The sequence below is a fragment of the Alosa sapidissima genome, chromosome 5 (assembly GCF_018492685.1).
Source record: "Alosa sapidissima isolate fAloSap1 chromosome 5, fAloSap1.pri, whole genome shotgun sequence".
Classification (NCBI taxonomy): domain Eukaryota; kingdom Metazoa; phylum Chordata; class Actinopteri; order Clupeiformes; family Clupeidae; genus Alosa; species Alosa sapidissima.
In genome coordinates, this window is record NC_055961.1 from 37,520,343 (window position 1) to 37,547,011 (window position 26,669).

At 40.3% G+C, this 26,669-nt stretch overlaps 1 protein-coding gene across 1 annotated transcript in view; it reads right to left on the bottom strand.

The window, feature by feature from the left end:
* Positions 1-12,604, bottom strand: part of LOC121708556 (sodium/calcium exchanger 2-like) — a 143,808-nt gene extending 131,204 nt beyond the window's left edge. Inside the window, exon 1 of the mRNA XM_042091290.1 lies at positions 12,258-12,604. The gene's annotated coding sequence lies outside the window, so the exon portion shown is untranslated. The remainder of the gene's footprint in view (positions 1-12,257) is intronic.
* Positions 12,605-26,669: the final 14,065 nt, after the last annotated feature.

Genomic DNA, 26,669 nt, shown 5'->3' on the forward strand with positions numbered 1-26,669 from the left:
AGCAACATAAACAAACAAAACGAAAACCCTTGACGAGGGCACCAACAAGTACCAGCAAATTCTTTAATCATTCCTGTTCGTAGCTCTTCATTCCTCTTCGTTGCTGTGGCCATTTATAATTAGGGCTTGTAGCCGATAAATAAGTAAGGGATAATGTATAGAACGCCGGTCATTATCGGGAAATAGATCTCTTCAAGGCAGAAAGAACAAGATATTATCTATAGACAGATATTATCCCGCTTATTACACGGCTACTTGCTAAAAAGAAACAATAACTTCCCCACAATATGACTCTTTAGCCTACATAGCCAAGGCTATAGCCTATTTGTTACCGTTTCATCGTGGCATTTGCTGAGAAACAAATAGTTCGCAACATCACACACTGAACTTCACACTAACATTCTTTAGAACACAGCTGATCAACCGTCTGCTTTCACTTTTGAATGAAGTTCCAGTCCTTGCGTAGTGATATGAAAGACGTGAATTAGAAGCACAAAGCCCATTTTCCTTGACAGCAGTCTGTTATACTTAGCAACGGTCTGTTATTGAGAATTAGCAGACCACCGAACATTGGAAAGGCCCATTCAAGTGAATGGAGCATTCTGCAGCATTATGAAGAGCCAATAACGTAATAACGACCAATAACGTAATAATTTTATTGTAATAAAGCTAATAATGTAATAATTTGCCAATACACTTCCACACTTCCATGATACAGCTCTTCCAAATAGCTTGAAATCATGACCATAAACACCCTCTCTGTCTTTATTTATTGGCTCTACCCAAAGTTTATATGAATATTGCCCAAGGCGGGCTGTTTTTATTTTCCTCATGATTCTTTCTTCGATTAGATTAGATTAAATTAAATTCCACTTTATTGTCATTGTGCAGAGTACAAGTATAGAGACAACGTAATGCAGTTTGTGTCCAACCAGAAGTGCAAAAAAAGCAGAAAAGTGATATAAATAGTATAGACAGGTGGTGCATAGGCAGGACAAGAAAAATAGTGCCGTGTAGACAGTAGTATACAGTTGTTTTGCAGAAGGTGGTTTAGAGTAGTATAAATTAAATATAAATATGTGCAGTGTATTAGCAGTTACCTTATAAGAGCAGAATAAACATAGCTATGTAATATGAACAATGTATGAACAACATGTACAGACATGTGCATTGTGCAATGTAATGGCAGTACCATTATAGTAGTAGTAAGAACAATATAGATATATGCAGTGTATTGTGTTACAGAATATGTTACAGAAAAACTGAATAAATATGTATATTTAGTATGAACCATATATACAGATATGTACAGTATATACAGCTATGCGCACTGTGGTAACAGTACCATTGTAATGCAGAAACAGTACCATTATAATAGTATTAAGAATAAGTGTATGTGCAGAACTAAGAGCAGAAGAATATGGCTATATAAGTGTAATTACAGTATGTACATTTTTAAATGAATAGACACTATGGGTGGTATAGGGTAGTGCAGGTGTTGGGGGCGGGGGGCTAGGGGATATCCGCCTCCTTGTTGTCCCTGTCAAGGTTGCCATGGTTGTAGAAACCTCGACAGGCACAGGCAAGGAGGCATCAGGCGGGGCGGGGGTGATGGGGGCTAGTTTGTTGGATGTTACCGGGATGCAGAGCTAGAGTTCAGTAGGGTGACAGCCGCAGGAAAGAAGTTTCCTCTGAACCTGCTGGTTTGGCTGCGGAGAGACCTGTAACGCCTCCCGGAGGGGAGTGGGGTGAACAGTCTGTGGTTGGGGTGAGAACAGTCTTTGATGATGCTGCGTGCCTTGCCCTGGATGGCTTCGATGGAGGGGAGTGAGGAACCGGTGATGTGTTGGGCAGTTTTCACCACCCTCTGCAGTGCTTTCCGGTCGTGGGCAGAGCAGTTGCCATACAAAAAAGTGACACAGTGATGCTCTCGATGGTGCAGCGGTAGAAGGATCACGATCTGAGGAGACAGATGGACCTTCTTTAGTCTCCTCAGAAAGAAGAGACGCTGGTGTGCCTTTTTGATCAGGGTAGAGGTGTTGAGGGTCCAAGAGAGGTCTTCAGAGATGTGGACACCCAGACACTTGGAGCTGGTGACATGCTCCACCTCAGTCCCGTTGATGAGAATAGGTGTGTGTGTGCTAGCTTTAGACCAGTGTTTCTCAAAGTGTGGTCCGGGGACCACTGGTGGTCCGAAAGCTATCCCAAGTGGTCCGCGAGCAGATGTAGTAAAATATAATATAGATGAGTTGTTTGCCATATTGAACCAACTTGTATGTAAATCCAAACAGTTCTGCAACACTGCCTATGTAAGCTACGCCAGTTTAAATCATATGAATCCTGACACAATAAGCAAGGTTCAAAGACAATAAACAAGGTGGTTCAGCGAGTAGGCCTATTGTGTAATATACTGCTGAAGTAGGTCTACTGGTTTTTATTTCAGCTAGGTGGTCCGTGAGTTTTTTTTTATTGGTTAAGTGGTCCTTGGTCTGAAAAAGTTTGAGAAACACTGCTTTAGACTGAAGTCCTGAAGTCCACAATGAGCTCTTTGGTCTTCTTGGTGTTGAGAGCCAGGTTGTTATCAGTGCACCACGGTGTTAGGTGCTGGACCTCCTCCCTGTAGGCCATCTCATCATTGTTGCTGATGAGACCAATCACCGTAGTGTCGTCTGCAAACTTGACAATGATGTTAGAGCCATGTACAGGTGTGCATTCATGGGTGAAGAGGGAGTAAAGGAGAGGGGTCAGCACACATCCCTGTGGTACTCCGGTGTTCAAGGTGATGGTTGAGGATGTGTGATTATCTAACCTAATAGACTGAGGTCTGTTGGTTAGGAAGTCCAGAATCAAGTTACAGAGAGAGGTATTGATGCCCAGTTCACTGAGTTTGGTGACCAATTTGGAGGGGATGATGGTGTTGAATGCTGAACTAAAGTCAGTGAACAGCATTCTCACATAGGTGTTGCTATTGTCAAGGTGGGACAGGGCAGAGTGAAGTGCCGTAGATGGCATCCTTTGTGCTCCTGTTCTGACGTTAGGCGAATTGGAAGGGGTCCAGTGAGGGTGGTAAGCAGGTCTTGAGGTGGGCCAGGACCAGCCTCTCAAAGCACTTCATAATGATGGGGGGAGTGCAACTAAATGGAAGTCATTAAGGCTTGTTGCAGTGGAGTGTTTTGGCACCGGCACGATGGAGGTGGTTTTAAAGCACGCGGGGACAGCTGCCGGGACTAGTGACAGGTTAAATATGTCAGTCCAAACCTCAGTCTGCAGCTGCACTGCACAGGCCCCGAGTACGTGTCCGGGGATACCAGCAGCCTTACGTACATTAGTCGTGCTCAGTGCCGCACACACATTGGTGGTGGAGAGTGTGAGGGGCTGGTGATCTGCAGAGACCACAGCCTTAATGGCCACCTCCTTATTGTCCCTACCAAAGCGGCCATAGAAGTGGTTCAGCTCATCAGGCAGGGAGGTGTCGGTGACAGGGGGGGTGGAGTTAGTAGTTTTCTAATCTGTGATGGCCTGGATGCCTTGCCACATGCGTTGGGGGTCAGAGTTGTTCTTGAAATGATCCTCAATCTTTAGCTTGTGGTTGTGCTTGGCCTTTTTGATGCCCCTTTTCAGATTAGCCCTTGATGAGCTATAGGCTTGAGCATCACCAGATCTGAATGCGATGTCTCGAAAGTCATAATCCGTTTGAAGGTGGTGACACTGTTGATATTGGAGTTGATACAGTCCAAAACGGAGGAGGCATATGAATCACTGTCTGTGTGGAAGTCATAGGTGGCCTGAGTTTCGAACACTCTCCAGTCAGTGTTTTCAAAAGTGCCGAGTCAGGTCCCTCTGGCCACACTTTGACTGTTCTTACTGTTGGTTTCACACGTTTGATGAGTGCTGAATACTTGGGCAGTAGAAACAATGTGAGGTGATCTGAGTGTCCTAGGTGGGGGAAGGGAGCGGCTTTGTAGGCATCAGCTATGTTTGTGTAGACATGGTCTAAAATATTATCTCCTCTTGTGGGGTATGATGCATTTTGATGAAATTTGGGCAGTACAGTTTTTAAATTTGAGTCACCCGCAACAATGAAGGCTGCCTCGGGCAGCGGAGTTTGTCGTTTACTGATAGCAGAAGTTCTTTCATGGTAAGTTTAGTATTAGCATCCGGTCGAATATAGGCTGCTTGTTGATGTAAACTCTTTGGGCAGATAGAAAGGTCTACACTCAACCATGAGATACTCTAGGTTAGCTGAGCAGTGACTCTCTGTGATTGTGGTGTAATTATTCCATATTTAGTGTAGTCATTCCATATCAGAACCCCTGAAGTACAATCCAAATGCAAGCATGAAACCTCAGTGTTACCTTTCATTTGAGGCCTAATTTGAGTGTTACCTTTCATTTGACGTAAGCATTTAATTATCAGTATGTATTTTGGATAACCAAAAGTATTATGGGGAGTTTCCATAGGGCATTTTACAAAAATGCATGAAGCATACCTTGGCAAATAATGGTCCAAAGTACTCATATTGTCATTCTATATTGATCTACTTTTGCACACAGCTTCACAAGACCTCATGCTAGGACTCAAATCCTATCAAGTCAAGACCTAAAGGGCTGAATTGTGGTCAGTTCAGAGATGCTTGTTATCCGGTAGAAAAAGAAAAGAATATTCTAACCTCTGTAACTCTGTGTCAGTACATCACACAGTTATTCTAATTGTTTTCCAAATACAGTAACTACAGTGTCTCAGCTTACCAAAGAAATCAGGCATTTGATTATCGGCTAAAGTATGTACGAACAATGCCCTTCTAAGTCAAAATGGGGCAAAAGTATAATTTATAATTGCTCAGATTTGCAGAGGAAAAGATTTGACACATGGCACTGAAAATTCAACAATGGGCCTACCCTATTCTCCACCACCTGAGCATCCACTAACCAAGGGGCTTTCCTCTTAGGGTGAATGAGAGGATTTGTGGACTTCAGACATTTTTGAAAGACAGATGCAATGATTAATGCATCCATGGCCAGGATATAATTATATAATATGACATGATTTTAAAAGTGACCTATAACAATATGCAATACACTTTACTTTATTTAGTGCTAAATAACCTAGACTAGGCTACTTGTTCTGAGCAAGTGTTGACAGTGAATAGGCTGTAAAACTGTTGACTAAGTTACAGATACACTTATAAACAACTGATGCTAATTATCTGGGAAACATTCTCTAGCAGCAGTCATGTTGTCATTGTTTGTGTCAAACAAGTTGTGGATTTGTTGAAACATTAAAAGATGACTTATTCTGTACTGAAACTGATGCTCAAAGCTCCAGTGGTTTTCTCTAAAGATGAACAAAACTTTCGGAAGTAGGTAGATTCACTGGAACAATTCCAGGATACGCGTTTTTCATTGGTTGTTGTGTTAAATCTTACCCAGATACAACAGTGCTATTATCTGATTGGCTATTGTGTAGCCCCTTTCGTTATTTTTGACTGGCTGATAAGTGGCAGGCTCAACTCCAGGGGAGACACGCTTGATTCCTGCCGGTTCCATAGTGAGAGTAGTGCGGCCAGAGACATGTTGGGCGCTGCGGCATATTAAATATATTATAAATAGTTTTTCTGCGTGAGAAATACAATGTGTGGCGGGAGAGCATGACAAAAGACTGAAATGAGTGACTGTCACGCTCAATGCATGACACTTGAAAGCCCTGCATTTCAGTTAGCTAGTTACGGTAGTTAGCATTAGGCAATGTTCCAAAAAGACGGTTTTGGTAACATAGCAACAATGAACACTTGATCGAAGCGCTGTCATTCCCCGATGTGAGTCGCTACCAGTGTTGCCACAGTTACCTTGAAAAAGTAATCTGATTACTGATTACTTACTTTACTGATTACTTGATTTTAAAAGTAACTAAGTTAGATTACAAGTTACTTTATTAGTTACTTTCAGCAGCTGCCGACAACACCCCCACCGCCTCAACATAAAAATGATAACCGGTTTTGCCAATACTCACTATACTGGAAGTGCATTTTAACAGTAATGCCAACAATGTATAGCAGACATTCCAACCTAACCTACTTAGATACTGAAATTCAGATGTTTGTTCAATAATGTCTAGTCAGTACACCAAATAAGGAAGGCCTATTGATAGAAATTGTGATAGTAAAATAAGTAGGTTTTGGTAGTTTAGCCTTTTCATGTAGCCTTGGCAACTAGCCATCTAGTATAGGCCTGAGTAATATGCAAATGAAATTACACTTGTTAAACTCACCTCAACAAGTCTTTTGCAATCATTTAACCCGCCGTGAGCAATGCTAAAGTCACTGTTACAAACAGTGCAGTGTGCAAGACTATCATTATGTTTTACTCTTGAGACAATTGGGTACACTTTTTGTAGTCTGATGTGAAATGGGTCTTAAATGTTCCTTTTTGAGGGGCACTGACTGCCATGACACTCCTGTTCCTAGATACACTAATTGAACTGATTAAGTTCGGGAGAAAAGAGATATATAAGCTAAGCCCACCTACACTGAAAACTGATTGGTTGATTTAGCAAAACAGACCATGCTCTCTGTCTTGGATGCGCTTGCAGGCACACACACACCACTCCTCTCTCTCTCCCTCTCCGTTGTGTGCGCGTTAAACTCAGATGCACAAGCGATTTGAAGTCCGGTCTTGCGTGCTCTTGTTCGCTCTAGGTTCCAGGAGATTTTATGTAATTTGCGGGCGTCAGGATATCAATATGTGGGAGTCTCCCAAAACTTCAGGAGACTTGGGATCTCTAGCTAGACAGCACTTTGTCGCCAGCACAGAATGTACAATGTACCTTAATGTTGTCATGTTTAGCTGACACAAACTCAAAATAATGACTGTATAGATAAAATGTGCATCTCTCCTCCCTCCATTGTTTACGTTTGTATTGCTGCGTGGTTTTACATGTGAGTTGTCCTCATGCTGAAAACGTGAGCATAGCCTACATGACGTTAATCCCTGAGACAAGAAGAAAGCAAAGAATATATCTTTTTACTAAGGAAAATGACAAAAATAGTAACGCACAGTGACTTAGATAAGTAACTTTAATCTGATTACTGGTTTGTAAATAGTAGCGCGTTAGATTACTCGTTACCGAAAAAAGTGGTCAAAATAGACTAACGCGTTACTGGCATCACTGGTCGCTACTGGATGTGAGTTGCGCATGTGTCACTTTGCTACTTTGCGAAAACCAGTGTTGTTAGCCACAAAATAATGACATTAGCCTACATAGCAGTAATGTATTATTTAGCGTAAGGCATCACATTTGCACGGCATGATCTCTAATGTCAATTCTAGATTAGAGGCTGAAGTAGCCTGCTAGCGAGAGACTTCTGTAATGTCAATAAAAATGGACCTACATAACAAAGTTTCTTCACTCCTGGCAAGTAAGCAATTACAAGTAAGCAATCAAGCACAACAAAGGCTGTCGCATTTGCTAAAGTTAGCAATCAAACAATCTTAGATAGCTAAAACGTTTTTGAAACAGAAAAGTGTATCATTTCATGGATTTCAGTCGGATCCCTTGGCGTTATGCCGTAAAACCTATCAATCTGAGCATACGCGACTCAAATCGGGGAGTGACAGCGCTCTGAAAATGAGGTTGAGGGCGCTGTCACTGCAAAAAACGTGATTGGTGGACACAGGCCCTAACCCTAAACCTTGACCGCATTTAGTTCTATATTAGGCTGGGATCTCATAGCCAGAGGCAAGCGGCAGCTGCAAGTGTAACGCAACACTCAGACCATAATAAATTCAATCTCGTTCCTATGGTAACACAAACGGTTTGCCTTAACTGACAATCGAATACTCCCGCGTTACAGTTTGAAAGTTGAACCAAGTTCTGCCGAACCACAGAGAACAATACGAAATCTGCCGCTTGCCTAGCTGATGTGATCCCCGCCTTACTGCACCACCACAAATTGATATAAAAGTTAGAGTTGCTGCGTCTCAACGTTGCTTGGCAACCCTTCTGATAAATTAAATATATTTCTTGGCAGAAGAATGATTATCTATGAATAAATGGTCACATTTCTCATTGCTGTGCCTTTATTTTATTAAATCTTGTCAGATATACAGTATGTAGAAAAGTAATAAGTCTATCGAGTCGGTAGGTTACACTGATTTTAGAACAACTTGCGCGTGGTGCCTACTAACGCCCCTTAGCTGTTCTAAAATCAGTGTAACCTACAGCCTCTCCTGGGTTTATTGCTTAAATATACACAGTCCGACCTGTATAAATCTCTTGTACTAAAAACAAAAACACCCTAAACACAGCATATTGGGTTCGTCATACTGGTTAACTAAACAATATGGCGCAAAGAGTGAACTTGGTAGCATTGGCATGGATGTTGCCGTGGCTGTGATTTGGCCGTAGGTAGGCCTACGAAGCTGGAGGTAATTTGACAACCAATTTCAATGAGCGAAACAACATGTGCAAAATAGTATGCATCCTTGTTTGTCTATATGTCATGTTCACCCTACTCCATTTAATCACTCAATAACTGTCAAATGTGATGTTCGCTGCCCTCTCACTCTGAATGAGTGGGATGTAACATCAGACAATGCAATACAAAATGTGGAGAGATTACTTGCGATGAAGAGTCAGAGTGGCAATGTCCTGGGATATCAGCAGGATGAACAGGACCCTGTTGCATAGATGTTATGTTAATGTATTATGTTATATAATACATAACATTTTGTGCAGATATCATAGCGATGTTGTTCAAATTAAACAGATGGAACGAGAGTTTACACATGAAAATTGTCTTTGCATTAGGATAGGCAAAGCTACACTGTACTGCAACCTGGAAACAGGAGGCACTAGACCGGTAATTAGAGATGATGCTCTATCCGCTGAATGGTTAATACCTCAACAAAACTGAAGAAAGTGAAGAGGCTCATAGCTTTCTGAAAGAACACCTACAGTAGATGAGCTTGAAGACAACTGTTTTTTGAATGGATACATTTTTTTGCATTACAATTAGACTACTTTTCTAAAACTATTTTTACACTCCACTAAAGGAATGCTTTAGTTGCGGCCCAGTGTAGCCTAGCTGTTATGCTTGGTTAAAAAATGACCAGCCAAAATGGGTACAGATGACAAAACTATGAATATTCAGAGGGCAAACACGTGTGGTGGAAAAAGAGAACTCAACCGACAGCTCATGAAAACCAAAAATCAGTTTCTGAAAACATTAGAATAAAGATGTTATAATACAGAAATGTTGGTATTCTGATCTTTTAATCTTAGTTTGGTTTTGTAGACATAACCACAATCATGGGAAAGACTGCTGACTTGTCAACCAAAAAAACACAGTCGCCAAAAATAAAGCTGTTTGCATCCCTGAATATTGCAATGTGCAATGCTGGATTGAACTATTGTGGTTAAGATTGTGGATTGTCCTCATAACTATATATTCAAATAGTGCATTTATCGTCTCATAGCCCAAATAGGTAATAATACAGCCAATACAGTATGCTTCAAATGCAATACCTATATACAAAATTTGTTCTTAAAACTTCTATCTTTGTTATCAATGTGATTGGAGACTTGAAGTATGACTGGTTAATTCTTCTCTAGCAGATTGTATTGGAAGCACACATAACATGACTGTCAAAATAACAGCTGCTGTTGTGTCCTGACAGCACATACTTTAATTTAAACTATAGTATATCTACTAAAGTTTGTACACTTTAAACAATGTTTTAACCCTTTAACCAATATCAATCGGTTAAAATTCTGATTGTTGGTTAACAGTAAAATAGTTCATGAACATCCCTAAACAGAGAGCATTATAGAGATAAGAGTAATTTGAGAATGCTATGGTTTATCATAGGCACTAAAAGGAATGCAGTGTGATCAGTGTGCTGTGGGGGAGATGGGATGTTCCAGAGTAGGCTTACCTTACTGGACACACACGATGGGGTAATGTTTCTAGTCTGAGTGTCAGGATGCTTTACCATTGGATTACTGCCTTTACAGTCCAAGAGTAGTGATGGACAGGCAGTGTGTGTTGACTTTGGGGAAATGACATTGAGAAATGACCACACTGAGAAGTTTACGCTGCATTGCCTGGGTCTGCCCATATATACAGTATTATTACAATGATGCTTGTGGTTGCTTAATTTGGCACAGGTGCATATAATTTGAGGTCATCAGATGACAAGATTTGTCAGTAAAGCATAGTTTGCTATTTAAATCTGCTATAAAATGACCTAAGCATGGGTTATACAACAGAGTGCTTAAAACATTCATTACCTACAAAGCAATTCAAGTGAGCATGTGGTCATAGCAATCAGGTAAGCAATGAAACTGACTAGCATTTGTACAAACAACCTTATGTGAACTGATGATAAGTGGATTTTTTTACTTTAATACTTCTTTCTTGAATTAAACAATGATAGATTTCCGAAGATTGAATACAAACATGTCTTTAACTAAACTAAACAAAACAAGCAAACTAAACCTGTGCATCTCAAACTACACAAATACCTACGACTATGGGCCCGAGTTTGGCAGCGATATAGGTAGAGGGAAGCCATGTCAACCTGGGGACTCTGAAATGGGCGAGACGTGTTCGGTGAAGTGAAATTGAATAAACCAATCACATGCAACCAGTGTTACATTCTGATCTATCTATCTATCTATCTTTTATGAATGAACTTCGACCTGACTCTTCCCACTTTGTGCGTCTGACTTTGCTCTGGCCACAGTGTGTTGTATGTGATAGGTCTCAATATTGCATCCTTACAAAGAACAAGAGCTTTTCTCAGGATCACTCATGATAATCAATAGCTTCCTTTCTTCATCATGTTCTACCATTAACATTGTTATGTTTTTGGTAATGCCACTTAGTTGCAGTTTCTCAGGTACATTTTTTGCTGTTTCAGAGTGACATCAACAGTAAAATTATTAGGAGGATGTAGGCCTAGCCTATGGTGCTGAATTGTACTGCCTTGTATTATTAAAGTTTCTCTTATTTTAGGCTATCCCATTTACATCAATAAGGGCAAACTAATTAACATAAACATTTCAGTGTATAATGCCTACAGAACTTCTTCTCAAAAGTCAGTTTCCATGACTGTAGTACCTAAACACTGTGTAAAGTTCATCAGGAACTGGTAGTTTAAAATAGTCCTCAAGCCAAGATACCCTGAGGCCAAAATGACCCCTTTCATACTTTGTGCCACAGAAAATATTTCTAAAGGATTGCTTATGCCAATTTCATCACTTTAGTGCAGGACAGCCCCCTACTGGAATAAAGCATTTTGTCATCTGAGACTGTTCTGGACTTGAACGGGGCCACAAGGGATATCTTGATTACATTCATAAAGCAAGCCAGGCATTCACACAAAGCTTTACAAGTGAGTGTTGAATGTTTTTCGAGGTAATAGAAATGTGTAAAGTGAAATATCTACTGTAATGCACACATCTTAAAACATACAGAGGACCCAAATAACATGTTTTGTTAAAAAATGTTAAATAAATAAAATGAAATAAATTGGCCAAAACAAGTGCATTTCCTCTGGACCTTAAATTTAATTTCCGCATGGCATCAAATTCACGAAAACAATAGGCCTATTACAGACAAGTAGCCTAACCCAATCCTGATTTTAGTTTTCATTTATGAAATGTTTTAGTCTAAAAAAATCTAAAACAAAACTATTTTTGTAATTTCATTCACAAGTTAGCATTACTTGCTTTACCTGGGAAAACAAGCCAAGGCATTTTCTACAGAGTGAACATAGAAAGTCACCGATTAAAAAAATGAAATGAGGACCCAATGATGAAGGCCTACCCCAAACCTGGGGAAACATGTTCCATCTACCAGAGTTCATCATGGGGGGGGGGGGGGGGATTATGGAAATCACATAGAATGATGAGCATGAATGACATGCACTCTGCAACTCTGCATTGTGGAAACGGATCATGAGACATCATTTAGGCCTGACATACTGTAGGCTAACCTATAATAAGGTGTTGTAAAATTTACTTCAGCTTGAGCCTATTCAGATTCAAGACAGTTCAAGTTGTTTATAGTTTTGTATGGGAACAAAAAATATAACAAGGAGTGTAGTCCTACAACACAGTTTCAGTTGGTATGGAAAGGCATGAGGCTACAATTACAACATAGCCTACATCTAAAGTTACGTCTCGTGTCATCATTGCTATGGAGCAGTCCCAATAGCTTTTCGTTGTATGTCTGATAATGTTTATAAATCTCTTACCTTTAACACTTAAGCCAGTGCAGGAGTCTTTGTTCATACATTGGTTTAGTGAACCAAGCGAAGATCACTTTAAAGAATCCGGACTAAAGAGGAGCATAGGCTATTTGACAGGTGTGATCAGAGGACAGACGATTAACTGCGCAGCGGCGAAAACTTGAGCAATGATTGGTGCATCAATGTAGGTCTACCGTGAGTTGGACATGTAGCCTACAAGTAGGCTGATGTAGACCGTAGGCTACATTTTTAGTTGGTTAGTTATGAAGATTCAATCATTGAGCAGCAAGTTAACGACAAGTTAAGACGTCTTGCTTCACTGTTTTTCTGAACAATTCTAGGCTACAGAAGTAGGCTAGCAGACATGAACGCGCCAGTTGTAGCCTATCTAACTGACAGGTGAATAGAGTCCCGAAGTGTGACATAGCGTTTCCATGACGGCAGAATCACTGGGTCTAAACCAAAGATTCTAGAGCGGAGCGCTCTAGAATCTTTGGTCTAAACAAACTTTCGAAGTGGCTTAAATAGCATTGAATGTAGACATGTGGCATCATTTCTAGCTAATAAATTGTTTTAAATGTAGGCTATAGCCATTTAAACGTGCTTTACCTGCTAGGCAGCAGCTTACCACATAACACGGATTCCCTGGCAGGTATAATATAAAGAAACAAAATTCCAGTGGATATTTCAAGTCTTTAGACTGGCGGCTGTTAAGAGTGACGTTTTTTGCATGAAAAATAAAGTCAAAATACGTCCGTGAATTTAAGGATTTTAACCGCATGCTGTGAAGTTACATACAGATCTCTTTTACGGAGGAAACCCATGCTAAAATAAAACTTTGTAGTCACGAATTTGATCGTGTTGGTATGAATATATGTTGTAGTGATTCCTACGGTGTAAAAAAATGTTTTTCTTTTTAAAGAATGGCTTGCTAATGTGAATTCTCCCAATGAAATTCTCCCACAGCGACAAAATTCTAACTCGAATTTATAATAGCATATACGAGGCTGAAGTTTCGATTCCACCTTAAATATTGCAATTTCTTACCGGCAGGGGGCAGCGTTGATCGCATTTCCGAGATGACACAGGCATACAAGCAGTAGCCTACAAACCATAGACTGTTATATACAGTCTATGGTACAAACAGGCACTCTTCACCTAGACTTAGGCTATAGCCTACTAAGCCTCTATATTTTTATTCTACATTGTCGAATCTTTTGATAGATTATGTCTTATATTAAATACATCTGTAGATAGCCTATTGCACTTGTTGGGGGTGGAAGGGCATTTAATTCAATTTTAAAGTCATTATTAACTTCAAACTTAACTTTCAAATCAAAAGTCCATAGGCTATATTGTAGATTATCAACAGTGTTGGGTAAGTTACCTTTAAAATGTAGTGTTTGCCCATTACTCGTTACTTCTTTAAAAAGTAATCTGTTAGCTTTAACAACTTTACTTAGTTGCCTTCTATGGAAAGTAACTTTTTACGTTAGGCTACTCGTTACTTTTATGTTGCTCGACTTTGGGCAGAACCCAATTTCTGTTCCTAAATGTGTAGGCCTACATAAAGTACTATGGAGGACATAACAGGTATTTCTTTTGTGCTCTTTATTATAAATATAAACAGAGTACTTGACAAGAAAACATTGGGCTATTAGGCTTCAACACCGCCACTGAAGCCCTATTAACAATATCAAATAACATATAGCCTCAATACATCTTATGGGCATATAGGTGAACACAAAATACATAAGGGCTTATTTTATAGCCTTACACTCACATTCCTCCGTTGGCTGCTTCTCGCTTTCCATGACTGCTCTTCATGCCATCAGCCTCTGTCACATACCGTGTGGAGTTTGTGACTTGCGCAAGCGCGCAGTAGAGAAGGCAGTGTCACTGTCAAATCTGTCCCTGGGAAAAGTAATGTTGCGCCGAATTGAAAAAGGAACTACGTTTTGTTACCAAATTTTCAGTAGTAGCGCGTTACACTACTTTTTACCTGAAAAAAGTTGTTATGTTACTGTAACACACAACACTGATTATTAAGCATTTCAGCACTAAAATTGGTCCCTATTGCTCAAAACTAATTTGGTGCGAGAAATTTCCCCACATATGGATACTAGAGACTCCCCTCTTTCATATGACCCCCATGGGCAATTCCATTGGAGAAAATGGGAATTTATTTTGATTTTAAAGTCATTGATTTTTCTTGACACTATATTCAGCACTGAAATTGGTCCTTATCGCTCAAAACGAATTTGTTGTGTATGGGCCTGTATGGGCATACAAAAATCCATACGTTCCAATACACAAAAAATATATTTTAAATGTATTTTCATGACTTACATATATTTTGAAATATATGTAAATATTCGAAATTGGCCTCAAAAATATATTTTTGACACTTAAAATATATTTCAATATATTTATGTTCTGTATGCCCATAGCGATATGGACCAACTTCAGTACTGAATGTAGTGCCAGATTAAGTCAATAATGACTTTAAAATTGAATTAAATGCCAATTTTCTCCAATGGAATTGCTCATGGGTGGTGTTAGGCCTATATGAAAGAGGGGAGTCTATAGTATCCATATGTGGTGGAATTTCTCGCACCAAATTAGTTTTGAACAATAGGGACTCATTTCAGTGCTGAAAAGCTTCATAATCTGAAATCTTTCAAAATATTTGACAATGGAATCACCAGGAAAAAAATATATAGAGATTGTTATAAGTCTGTGAAGAGTGCCTGTTCGTCTGCTACTGCTTTGCTGGCAAATGCCTGTGTCATCTCGGAAATGCAGTCAACACTGCCCCTTGGCGGTAGAAAATTGCAATATTTAAGGTAGAATCGAAACTTAAAGCAACACCAAAGAACGTTTCCTCTGTCGCACACACACTTTTATTTGCAAATAACGATGTCCACAGACAAGGTAGAATATGTTGCATGATTTTATTAAAGTACGATGTATTGTGACATCAGATGCAAGTCATTTTAATTTCTTACGTCTCATTCCATCAAACTACAGATCCGCTACCCGATCTGGCAAACTAGTGTTGTTATGGGGAGGGAAAGTGAAAACCAGCGCCCCAAGTGGTTGCGTTCCTATCGAAGAGCAGCTTCAATGTTAAGTCCCATAGACCTATTTCAAAAAAAATATTGTGAAGCCAAATCAGCGATGTTATCCACCAAAAATATTTTTCAGTGTCTATACGATAATAATATTCTAACTGTGAAAATGTCATACCTATTTTGCCTTATTTAAGAAAATCGAAATTGCTCCTTTTGTTTCATAAACGAACTACAAAAGAAGTCACGTGACATTACCCTTCAACGTTACTCACGGTAGCATGGTTTGTTTATTAGCCTGGTTAGCATTGACACTTAACACTTACAGCTAGCTCTTCATGTGAGTAGAAGCACAACACCAGTTATCCTGACATAAAGGTTATCACCACGCGGTTTACATCACGTTCCGTTATTACAAAAATATGTTAAGCCAGTTAAGCAAATTGCGTATTGATCAGTTAGAGATTAAGCGCCCAAACATGTGAGGTCACATGCAGCTGTAGTTCCTCATCACCGTGTTACGACAAAAACTCAAAACAATTCAACTGATCCTAAAAATAAGGTATGACCACTTGAAGCAATAGAGGTGACCCCAGTGCCTAACATATGGAAGGCATTAAATTAAGATCCCACTGTGCACCGAGATATATTTTTTCTAAAAAAAAAATCCCATCCACTCCGCTAAACTCTAGGAACGCAACCACTAGATGGCGATGAGATTACTTTCCCTCCCTATATGTTTTGATCCCGTGAGGGAAATAGCCGATAGAGGGCCGCGTAGCGAATGCAGAAGTGCCGTTCACCCTGTTACGAGTTGATGAACCACTGAGACGATTTTGGAAACATTATTTTAAGGTACAAAAAAACTCTTTGGTGTTACTTTAACTCCACCACATTTTAAATCTTGTCCCAAGTTCAGCCTCATAGTTCGTATTAAGTTCTTGAAACCTGATAACGTCTGAGTCCGCCTGTAGATGGGTTCCCAATCAACCTAGCTTGTAAAGTGATGAATGGGAAGCCTGAGAGGAATCGCTTGAAATGAGCAAATCCCTAAAAACTAGGCACATCACACCTTTAGAAATACAGTTAGCAACTTGGATTTTACACCTCAAGCAAGACTTGACACGATGCACACCGCTATCTTACACCCTCTAAAAATCATTACGCCACTAGAAAAACCTGGTCTAGGCTATAGCGAAAGGCACATGTAAAGCACAGCTGAAGACGCACTGTCACAAGATGCAATCAGCCCCAAACAACATCTCTGTAGGACAAATAGCCTTAGAATTTTAATTCAGTCATTCAAACATTATTGGGGTAATTGTTGCTTTTTCTGGCTATGTTTTCGATTGTAACCCCATGTCAATCAAAAGTGAAAGTAAATAACTGAAGAACTGTTTTGCATTGCCTATGAGACCACGGTGATGATAGTTTCACTTTGCCTTTGAGTTCAAATAATAGGCGAGTGCAGACTGCATGTTGTCACAAACAGGTTTAGTGGAATCCCTGTGTTCTATACACGGTCTCTCATGCAAGCAGATTCCTTCAAATGCGCCACTGACTGGCAAAATACTGATGCACTGAAGTTGCACTGAAGATGCATACTGATGCACTACAGTTGCTCTGCTTGCTATTAAAGGGAATGACAGATGTCACTCTCATTGGTTGAAAGGATGTAATGCACAAAACACACCCATGACTGACTGATGGAATCGCCCTTTAGTGAGCACAACACAGCTCGGATCTTAACCTGCTTTATCCAGAGGGAGACATTTTTGGATGCAGTGACAAAAAGCCTACCATGGACCTGGCTGGGAAATGTGACAGTTGTGGAGTCGGCATTCACAGCCTGTCGTTGCAAAACAGTAGCCATCTCCAAACTCAAAAACAGTAGACTAACAGTCAATAAAAGTGGACTGTCAGAGCAGCACAAAATACTAAAAGCCAGGCCTTTGCATCTTCCGTCAAGGGTTTTCGCTGCTTCTTCGCCGGCTCTGCCATTATACACACGTTTGTAACAATCTCTAGCGTTTCGTTAGCCTGCCTCTATGCTGTAAACTGATCCTGCTTCGGTCGGCGGGTAGGATACACCGAACTTGCAAGTGGGATATTCTTCCTACAGGCAGTAGGGGCAGGCGAGAGAGCCTTCATTCGCCCCGTAATGAGTCATTTAACCATACCGACTTACAAAGATGATTAATTAACACGAAAAAGTTGCCTGGTGTCCCTTTAAACTTTTCATCACATTTGGTGCATACCTAGCCACTTCGTAAATGTGTTAGAATTCGTTCTGTAGGCTACATGAAAAAAACATTTTGAGCGATCACATAGCCTACATGCAATGTTATCAGTTACATGCAATATTATCAGTATGTGCAATTTGCTTTTGAGCAGTATCTTACAAGAACATTTCGAAATGAATGGAAAGACACAGTGATGATGAGATTTTGCACTCAGCTGTAGCCTAGGCCTGTTAGTGGTGAGCCTATTTACTTGTAATGCTATTCTATTAAACGCTGTGTGCTAGTTTATTAAACGCTGCCTGGTTCTCACACTATTTCCCCCCATGATCATATTGTTTCAGTTATCCAAAAGGCTTGAAGGATGATCTATATTTTTTTTTATTATATTATAATGTATATTTACTATACTATATATTTATATTTAAATAAAACTATATACTATATATTATAATTCAAATAAAAAAAACTAATAAAAGTGAGGTGAGGTAACCCCCCTGTCAGTGCTCATGACCCCCCCCCCCCCCCCCACCCACCCACCCGTTGCGCCCTGCCTACACGCAATAACCAACGCAACTCTAATGTAAACAGAGCATGATGTTAAAGGAACACGCCACCCAATGTCAGTAGTAATATATGTTCTTACCTTAACTTTCACGAGTTGAGTCATACCTCTCCCGTGTCGGTACGTGCACTCAAACGCTCTGGTGCGCGGCGCGAATGTGTTAGCATGTTGCTATGCTAGCGGGCTCAGACGTAGCCAGACGTAGAAGTAATCAAAAACATCCACGTTTTCCCGACTTAAATACAGTTACACGAGTAGTTCATTAAAATGTCTATGGTCAAACAACATGAAGTGTGGCGATTTTCCAAGCGAATAAACAAGAGAACTACAATGATGTTGTTAACGTCTGTCCATTGGGAGCTTGCTATGGCTAGCTTTTGCCCTGGGCCTCTTACATCCTTCCCATCCATCTGTGAGCCGGTGCTGCACTTCACTGTCTGGTCGAGGGGATTTCTCGGGACAACAGCTGGAGCTACTCTGAGAAAGATCTGCTGAGGCCGCCGAGCTGTTTCTGACCAGTGAGCTGCCATGCCAACTGCCTGGAGTCTGGATTGAGCAGACTACGTTAACGTTAACGTTGAAGAACTCTGCATTACGGACCAACAAACGGTCGCTGTTAAACGTCCACCGAGTTGCTGATCTACAAGATCGCCAATGACTTCGGACTGTTATGCTTCCAGACTGCCAGTGAGTGTAAAGAACTTTGTTGGCGTTGCATGCATCGGTTGTGGAGACACAGCTGTGCGCAGTTTCACGCGAGTCATCATTGCCCTTGGACATTTTCAGCCGGTTGGAAATTGGACTAATTTTATTTTTAATTTGTATTTATTTTATTTATTAATTTGTTTGTTGTTTGTCTTGTATGTCTTGGTGTCACGGGTACGCTGGCGACTACGCCGCTCCGTCCGGCATCTTTTGCGTTTGTTATTTCTTAAATGTAGTTCTATGTCTTGGTGTCACGGGTACGCTGGTGACTACGCCGCTCCGTCCACTATTGTCTTTGTTAGTCTATGATTTTGTATGTGTCAATGACAATGTCTTAGCCTATATGTGGAGCACTTTGGGTGGCACTCTGTGCACGTTAAATGCGCCTAATTGTAGATGCTATCCACCACAGAGTTTAGAATCATGCTTGATCGACCCCTCAGCCTCCCCCTCCCCTCTGAGCGAGAGAGAGGCACACACACACTAGAGATGCACTGATGGACTATTATTTCAACCATAACTGCATAGCAAAACTTCCATCCATCTGTCTGCTGACAGGGCCCGACGCTATTGTAAAGCAATTTACAAAAGATTCACTGAACAAAAATGCTGATGTGGTACAGTACATAAACATTTAGCTAAAAATGTGGAGAATGCAATGCAATCAAGCATTTTGGATGATATATTTGCACAAGCTGGCAGAATAGGCAACATGCCGATGTGCGTTTTATTTGGAGACAGTTTTGCGAGACAGAGACTGAGTTTGCTGCTGATATTCTGGGGATAGGCTTCAACATAGCCAATGTAGGACTTTAGCCTTTTAATATATTTGCTGCATTGGATCAGTCTTTCTAGAACAGGCAAGAGCTTTCTAGCCTCACGTCAGCAGCGCAGCAGCGCTGCATCACCCATACATTAAAACAACCAGCGGATGGTGGGTGGGTGCTGTTTTGAAAATTGGTCAAAAAACTTTGGTGCTGATGGATGATAAGTTTTGCTATGCAGTTATGGATGAAACTAGATGTACCGCATAGCGGTACAAAATATGACCGCCGCTCAGTCCTGTACATCCGTTCCGCGAAAATAAATCACACTTCAATTTGTCTCCATATTTTACTCCATCCCCCACTCTTGAAACTTTTGTGTATGCTTGTTTGGCATGCCTGAGTGTGTGTGTGCGGCTGCACAGAAAGTACCCTACTGGTGCTGAAAAGGTGAATAGATTGTAGAATAGCCAAAGAAGATGTAGAATTGTTATAAAACCTTTAAAATCTCTAAACAATCACAAGTAGGGCAGTTCATCACAGTTCATCCATTGCAACTGGATTGATGAAAGGTCACTTACACCTGTAGGCTACATTGTATTTGGGAAAAGCAAAAGGTATCAGCATAATGTTATTTATTTATTTATTTATTATGTATTTTTAAACAAAAACATCTCTGTCAGTTCCATGCCGTTTTCAACAGCTATCAAAAACAAAGGTCATTTTTGGATGGATGGATTTTTTGTGAATGTTTCTTCTTCTACATAAGATTTTAGTCATCTTTAGTTCATGTAATACTTTATTGTCAATGCACAAATTAAGTAACAGTAGTCTGAAACGTTATTGTTAATGCACAAATTAAGTAACAGTAGCCTAGTCTGAAACGAAATGCTGTTTTACATCTAACCAGTGGTGCAAATAACTGACATGTCCAAATGGGCCTTGATGAAATGCGTCGCTAGACTGTTCATACACATTTTAACGGGCCAAAGTTGAAGACCTTTTGTCCGTTATTGTTAGTGCAAATATAGGCTGATTCATGTTCCCTTGCATTGTTTAACTGAGGTCCATGGCTAGTCTGGCTTTCATCAGACCAAGCTCAATCTTTTAAGAAATCAAAAAATAAATAGCGGGCAGATCAGGCTGGGTTCACCCAGCCTATAGTCCATAGGCACCCGATATTGTTTAATTTTCCGATTGAGATATACACGCTCTGGCTATTCTAAATGCAAAAATGCATCAGGGAGTTATGACAAAACGGTAACTAACAAACTAGATCCTAATAGAAAGCTTCCCTAAGCTACAGGTAGGATTATAAGGTAGGCCTATTTACAACATAAATTGTCAATAGGCTATGCTGGCGACACAAATAAAATCTCCTTTGGAAACCAATGGCTTACGCCTTACAGTATCAAGCGGACTTAAACTGTCATATCGTGGCGAAAAGTTGTAATAACATTCACGCAGCTCCATGAGTCAAGGAAAGCGCGAATGAAGTAGCCACTTCTAAATGGGACCCACTACACAGTAGCTTAAGGTGTTTTGCTAAAGCAGCCATAATTAAATGAAGGTGTCATTGTTTGGATACTTCACACACACGTGCTTTTTAATTTCACAGACTACAACTACCAAGCTGTAATCAAAGCACATCGATTCCCCTCTCACACCCTGCACGCACTTAAAACAAAATAAACAGGCGTCTCAGTCTCACACATGTATAGGCAAAACTGTATCAGACCGGTGTAACATTTGTAAATCTTCCATTGCACAGAATGATTTTGTAGCACGTGCAATAAATGACAGTCGAAAGATACAAACAGTGCTGCTATACATTTGCTTGGTATAACCGCATGTATAGTTTTCTACAAATGCAATAAATCAAATGCCTCCATCACTCAACCAACGCTAACGGTAACATTACCTAGGTCCTTATTGATATTACAAGATTAACGTACCTGCAGTAAAAACCAAGCATGTCCGATAAACATCCTCAGATTTATTTCGGCTTCAAGAAGAAATGGGAATTACACTTCATGTGAACATCGTCCCATCCTTATTAGATGTTCGCTGCGGTAAATTACAGTCCTTGTATGAAGAGTCCATTGTTTTTTCCAACCCACTTTTAACTTCCAACAAAATTACGTCTCACTGCAACGATGCGCCATCTAGTGGACAAACGACTACTTCTCGCCAATACTGAAAATGCAGCCATGATGATGATGATGAATATTTATTTTGGCTTTCTTTTAATCCTACTGATTTTCATTTTTTACCGGGGGGCAAATCACAAATGAGTGATTATGAGCCAGGTTGATGTGGGCCCTTGAGACCAACATACCATAAAAGATTCACAGAGAACTGTGTCTGCCCTACCCTCCTTTCGGGGGGGCCAGTCCAGCGGGGGGGCTGCAGATGAAAACAAAAAATGACGGTTCCATGCTATCCATGTGGGGGTACATGCCCACCAAGTTTTGTGTACCCCGGTCTTTCAGTGTCCCGGGAATCCTTGTTGGTGTACGTCACTAAATGTACACCTAAATTATTTTATTGTAAGGCCCCCCATGAACGAAAGTACACAAAACTTGGCATGCATTCAGAGGGTGTCATAATGATCCTACACTTTTAATTTCGTGCAGTTTTGACCTTGTCAGCCAGAGATATTGAGATGAAAACACCTAATTTTTTGCTTTTTAATTTTTAACTAGGTGGCGCTATACATGAAATAAGTGGTAATGGGATGGGTTGACATGCCCCCTTAAGACCAACATACATAAAAAAGGTGGACCTCCTAGGCCCTACAGTTCTCGAGATATTCACAGAAAACTGTCTCCGGCCACCTACAGGCCAGTTGGTGTATAGTAACATAAATTAATTTATTGTGTGGCCCCCCATGAACGGAATTCCACGAAACTTGGCGTGCATACAGAGGGTGTCATAATGATCCTACACTTCCAATTTCGTGCAGTTTTGACTATGTTAGGTCACAGATACCTTCAATTACAACACCTCATTTTTACTTTTTTGTGTTTAACTAGGTGGCGCTATACATGAAATGAGTGGTTATGGAATGGGTTGACATGGCCCCTTGAGATCAACATACAAAAAAAAAATGGTCCTCCTAAACCCTACGGTTTTCGAGATATTCACAGAAAACTGTGTCTGCCCTACCCTCCTTTCGGGGGGTCCAGTCCAGCGGGGGGGCTACAGATCAAAACGAAAAACGATGGTTCCATGCTATCCATGTGGGGTTACATGCCCACCAAGTTTCGTGTACCCCGGTCTTTCAGTGTCCCGGGACTCATTGACGGAAATTTGGGCATGCGAAAAAGAAAAAAAAAAAAAAAAAAAAAAAAATCTGACTAAACCTATATGACCGCCGCTTCGCTGCGCGGCGGTCATAATAATAGCCCATCAGCGCATCTCTAGTGTGTGTGTGCCTCTCTCTCGCTCAGAGGGGAGGGGGAGGCTGAGGGGTCGATCAAGCATGGATTCTAAACTCTGTGGTGGATAGGATCTACAATTAGGTGTTAAAGGTCACATTCACTGAGAAACCGTTTAATACTTGTTACTTTCGAAATACTATAGCTCACTCCAAGTTGCATATGCATGCTGCACGTGAAAATGATCTTCTACCCCCATTGCCCGCATTAGCCAATGAAAGAAAATACACGGAAAAACAAGCAAATCAGAAAGAGCCCTTCCCAATGACGCCGAAGGGAAACTGATTATTCATGGCCTCGCCCACCTTGGCTTGTGACCGCCTACAGGAAGACTGGAAGATTTTGCGGCTAGGGGATTGTCTCTCTGCAGCTAGTAGGAGCTAACAGCAAGTTGCCAACATGGCGGAAAAAAAAATCGTGCCTGTTTTATTTGTGGCAATAACACATCAATGTTGCATGTCTTGCCTTAGAAACATGAGTTGAGGAAGAAATGGTTCGGATTTATTGTTGGAACACCACCACCGAAGTAGTGCAACATTAGTTCTGTGTTCCAATCATTTCGACCACACTCACTGCCTTAGAAAGTGGTTTTGCATTGATGTTCTGGTTCTGTACCGTCATGACGATCGACCACCAGCTCACAGGCTGTAAGTACAAACAAACTTTTCCACCTAACGTCTGTTACAAAATAGCATGTTCATATTCTTCACGTTAGCATGCATGAAAAGGGTACAAGCTAGGCTTAGGCTAGCCTATATTACAGGAAGCTACACCAGGCACATAACTGAAGTGTTCTGTTCGCGACGTGTAAAATCAGAGAATGCCTAATAGGAAGGGCTCTGGTAAAATCCATTAGAGGAATGGTCTATTTTCCCGAACGTAGCCTACAGGCCACGAACACGCCAGGTGTAGCTACTTCCATTGATTAGGCCTATTGGAAGCTAATTGTTGCAGTACATAACGCGAACAGAATGCTTCAGTTACGTGCCTGGTGTAGCTACACTCATAAGAAACTGACCACACTACCCAGAGATTTAGCTTGTTGAACCTATAATCTTCTAACCTAAGCGTTAAACCACAAATAATAATATTAGCAACAATATTTTATGCTCAACTAAGTACGGGTATTGTTCTAGTCTAAACAGGGAAAATCAAAAACACAATACCCCTGCACTATTAGGCTAAGTTGCTATCACTAGAGCTCAGGTATTTACACTTCAGTCTAATTTATGTCTTCTTGCCATTATTACATTGACATACAATGATGTTTTGTTTGATTACTTGCTGTTTACTTAGTGTTTTGTATGTCTTCCAGAGCACATCCTCATGTCAGGCTACACCGCTTTCTAGCCTACATTAGGTCATCACGTTAGAAGCAAAGGTTTGTGATCTAACTTTTATTGTTGTGCTAGTTAGTTTCTAGAAGTCTTTTTCTAGTAGGCTAATACAGGTTCTTATGTGCTCGTCAATGTTTTGGAAAGTTAATTCATGGGTTTCTTCAGGTCACTTTCCACAGGTGTATAAAATCAAGCACCTCGATTATGAATGCAGACTGCATGGTGCTTGATTAATACACCTGTGTAAATGGACCTGATGAAAACCATGAATTGCATAACAGATAGAATTGATATTACCGAATGTCTTCTTGTGGGTGTGCTACTTAGTACATCATACACCTTACCAGAGTCACTAAAATATTTTTGTTTCCATTGTGCCAGTACAGTTTTGTGAGATAGTGAATGTCCTGTGTACTATTAGTATCTTGTAACTTGACAGTAATACACATTTATTTACTTTAGGTACCCAAACAGAATACTTCATGAAAAGTATGAGTATTGATACAAGCACTTCGGATACACCATGGGCATGGGGGCCTGCTACCTCTACTGCCATCAAGCCTGTTCATCCAAGGCCAGCTAGAAGACCTCGGGTTGATCAAGAGGAGGAGGAGGATGAAAGCGACATCTCCACAATAACACCTGATGGCTCCACCTATGGCCCAGCGCAATCAAAGAGCAATGTAATAAAATCATCACAGCCAACGAATGTGTTTTGTGTGTTGTCCCTTCGGATCCCCAGGACAATACAAGCCGAAACAACAGACCTTTTTCCCTAAATAATCCCAGCACCATCTTACAAAGGATCTGTAGGCCAGATGTCTGCATCGTCTGGCAAAAAGAGGACATTGTTAATTCTGTGCATAGTTTGGATGTTCTTGTTTTGTGTTTGCATTATTTTAATAGACTGCAATATTACTATTTGTCAGTGTTTCACACACCACCTAGCAAAAAAAAAAAAAAACAGTAGACCTACTGTACTTCAACAGTATATTACACAATAGGCCTTCTTACTGAACCACCTTGCTTATTGTCTTTGCACCTTGCTTATGGTGTCGGAGGATTCATATGATTTAAACTGGCATAGGTTACATCAGTGTTGCAGAACTGTTTGGATTTACATACAAGTTGGTTCAATATTGCAAACAACTCATCTATTATATTTTACCACATCTACTTGTGGAACACTTGAGATAGCTTGCGGACCACACTTTGAGTACCACTGCTGTATGTAAATATAATAAAGTTGTTTATAGATAATTGACCTGTTTTGTATATTTGTTTTAGGAGTTTCATCAGTTTTTGTCCCTTTTAAGCTTAAGGTTTATCTTACCTTTCATATCTTCTGTCTCACAGAGGGCCATAGTCGTCATAGTCGAATGTTTAGTGCATTTTGAAGGGAGTACATTATGCTAAGGCAGACTGGTTCTAATCCTGGGTACAGGGTCATACAGACAACAGGGGTACTGGTGTTGCCCATTTTTCTAACCACATGAGCAATCCCCTTACAAAAAAGTAGTATAGGAATCTTATAGTATTTGGGACAAAATATTATAGTAATCTTATAGGAATAATTGGGACATACTGTAGAAGTACTACTAATAACTCTATAATATACTGTAACTGCTATAGTTTTTCTATAGTAGTCTTATAGTACTATAGTATTCCTATAAGATTACTGCAATATTTAGTCCCAAAATACTATAAGATTCCTATAGTAGGCTACTTTTTCTGTCATACGTGACAGAAAACTTGAGTAGGCTAACCTCTGCCAATGTCAGGCTATCAAAGCCATAGTTCTCATTACCGGAGAAGTCTTGCAGCACACATTCTCTGCTTCTGTAGGCATTCTGGTACAATTCCAGCAAAATATAGCTAGGTAGGCGTGTTTGCATTTAGATCTATATATATATTGGGCTATGACCAAGTGGTCTTTCAATGATAGTATCATGGAATTCAAACCATAACTATCTAGCTATTCCGATAGCATTAGCAGGCTAGGTCAGTGGCTGAACTGCATTTAGGGTGCTTACCTGTGTTGTGAAGTAAAATATCTACTAGGAAGATTGCAAAGACTTTTGACTGTGTAAAGAAATAGGTCTTTATTTTAAAACGTTTCCAACTGTTTATTACTTGAAAGCAAGATGACGATTGTCACAAACGTTTACCTCTTTTAAGAGAAATTTTAAGCTGACAGGCAATTGTTAACATTCTATTAAACCAACGTTCACCGACAAACGATCAGGAAGCGGTTCTTCTTCCTACTCGAATACTAGGATCAAACACATGAAGTTGT